This window comes from Ambystoma mexicanum, chromosome 11 (assembly GCF_040938575.1).
Source record: "Ambystoma mexicanum isolate Mex_15411 chromosome 11, UKY_AmexF1_1, whole genome shotgun sequence".
Classification (NCBI taxonomy): Eukaryota; Metazoa; Chordata; class Amphibia; order Caudata; family Ambystomatidae; genus Ambystoma; species Ambystoma mexicanum.
The window spans coordinates 941,466,710-941,469,677 of record NC_090934.1 but is presented as its reverse complement, the minus strand read 5'-3'; positions in this window follow the sequence as shown (position 1 = coordinate 941,469,677).

The following is a 2,968-nucleotide window of genomic DNA, read 5'->3' as shown; positions in this document are numbered from 1 at the left end:
CACGGGTGCCCCTCCGCTCCGCAACCCAGGTCCCCCCCTCCCTGGCTTGTGTTACCTTTGTGCGCCGCCCCGAGCGATTCTCATGGGGCAGCGCCGCGTTGCGATTCCAAGGAGAGTCGGCTCCACAGCTCTGGTGCCCAGATCTCCTCGTCTCCAGCCTGCAAGCCAGCTACTCCGCTCTCCTCCCCGCCGGACTCCGGGCTTCCATTGTGTACCGCCCCAATCGACTCTCCAGGGGCAGCACTGTGTTACGGCTCCAAAGCCCTGGCCCTCCGATCTTCTACAGTTCTGTGGGAGGGTCGCTCCATTCACGGGCGAGTCGCAGCAACGCCCCTCCTCCACCACGAACCTACCACAGGAGAACCTTCCCGGATACCCCGGGTTGCTGCATCTTATAGGGCGTAATTCCTGATCCCTCGGCGGAGGCAGCGGGGAGCCCCGGGTGAGGGAGGGGACCGCCTCAGCACTCCAGAGGGAGAGACTCCGCAGGTCTCCCGCTCAGGGCCGGCTCGGATGGCGCGCATCGCCATTTTCTTCCTTGTAGTCGCCAGCACCGGCAGCTCCAAGCTCGAGCAGCGGGCTTCGCGGGATGCGGTTCGGCGCCAGATTATAGCTACTGTATCAGGATCTCGTTGCTCACGGAAATCACAGCCACATGGTGTGCTGTCAAGCCACGCCCCCCTGCCTTTTTACACCTTATTTGTCACTCTTTGACCCTTTAATTTATAAAACAAAGACATAAGCAGAAAGACAAACAATCTCCTCAGCGCTCTTCGCTTTTATCTCTTGCCCCTAAAATACTCTGATAGGAGTTTAAGTCATCATCTAACAGGGACCTGTCCACTGCGCAGCCTACTTTACTCCAATTGGAGTGTATAATGTCTTCTTCTAAAAACTCCTTGCACTTAGGACTCTGGGCTCCTCTAGACACTCCTCGTCATACTTTTATACTACACTTCTATGTTTATTCTAAACAACCCCTGTTGCCTTTATACACCCACTTACTTATCTAAACTACCCCATGGCTCTTCTACACTACCACATTACTTTTTAGACCACTGATTACTTTCTGATTACTTTTTTAAAGACCACTTATTACTTTCTGATTACTTTTTGTAAGATGACTGATTACTTTCTGATTACTGTTTTAAGACCACTGATTACTTTCTGATAACCTTTTAAAGACCACTAATTATTTTCCTACATTACCACAAACCCTTATATACATACATGTTCTTTTCTCCCTCTTTACCTCAGTCCTCCACAATACATACCAAAATCCACAGATGTCAAAGTGTGCCGTCATCATATGCTGACAGTTACAGAGAGACTCCTGTCAAGTGAGGGCACACCGCAGATTCACTTAACCTGTCACTCCTCCTGGGCATCTCCTATCTCTGTCAGCATAGGTCTGGTGGGTTCTTGTCCTGGAAGACTTTCAGGGTCCCTGAAAGTGGTCACCATATATAAAGGAGGACCCTCTGCACCCCCAGCTATGACATCTGCAGACTCAGGCACTGGAGATAGGATGAGTAGGGGGACAGACGCCTGGATGCAGTTTGAAAGTCATCTTTAATACAGGTACAGAAGACAGGCTGGAGGGCACAGTGAGCTCCTACAATCAGCTTGCTTATATAGGCATTTTCAGGCTGATGCAATAATTCATGCAAATTCAGGATACATTTCTAATTGGTTTTCTTAACTAGAATATAAGCCCTTCCTGTCTTTCATTGGTTGGCTTACTTGTCACTCACAAACCCCTCATTAGTCACACTTGGCAAGCTCCGGTTGACTGACACAAACTCTGATACCTTTGCCTGAGACTCAGCCATACCTCATTATAAATCCTTAAATGCCTGCCAAGAAGCAGCCCTTATCTGATTTACTATAAATCATTGCCTGCTTTTCCTGCCAAGAATTTCTAAATATACACTACCAGACATGCTTGTCTACAGTGAACTGCTGCCAAAGAATATTCCAGATCAGAATGAGTTAGCCCTTCTGACACCTGCTCGCAAGACACCATTTTGTATTTTGGCATCCATCTTAGAAACTATCTGAGCCTGATGTTCGGCTACCAAATGGCAAACCAATTTACTTCTGAGCACAACTCTTTTTCTATCCAGTTTTCAGACTACATTTTAGATATTCATGATATGTGAATAATACCAGAGACACCCTTTACTTCCTGAGTCATTCTGACCCCAAAAATATATGTCACCCTGTAGGTACCTTTTGCCTTCAAAAGCACTATAATTGTGATTTGTGCAATAGCCTACCGTGTTACCTATATTCAATTTGAGGAGGGAGGGGTCTAGGACCTTCTCTACAAACTTATAGATACAAATAATAATTAGGCAACTGGGAGGCCGCAAGGCAGTCGTACCTGCAAGGATTCAGGCAGGCTGAGACAATGGCACTACAAGACCCAGTGAATAGCCAATCAGAAGGCTGCTGGTGAGTAGGCAGAGAAGAGTGCCTGCGCAATGTGAATGCAAGTCTGAAATAAAATGTTGTCACAGAAGGCAACGGTAGCAAGACCCTGGAGTTTCAACAGAGTTGTGTTTGATGGATTAATGGATCCAAATAAACATATTGACTGACTGAAAAATCATAGGGAACAGATACTACACAACTCCTTGTGATATAAATGGTAGCAGACAAGGAAGAATCAAATCATAGATATGTGTGAACAAACAACCCACCGGGTGATTTAAAGTGGTTGCTCCCGAGGAGCAGAGTTGCAGACTCCTGCCTTAGAGCCAACCTTTGAAGAGAATAGCTCCTAGTGGCTACAAGGTTCTATGCTAATATTCTGCTCTTTAGAGACCGCTCCTCCAAAACACTGCCTTATTAGCCAACCTGCAATGCCTCCAAAGGGTGAGATTTTGGTTCCATCAGGGGTTTTCATCCTCCAAACCCCCATTTCACACTCTACCCCCACACCTCCCGAAGTTACCCACCATGT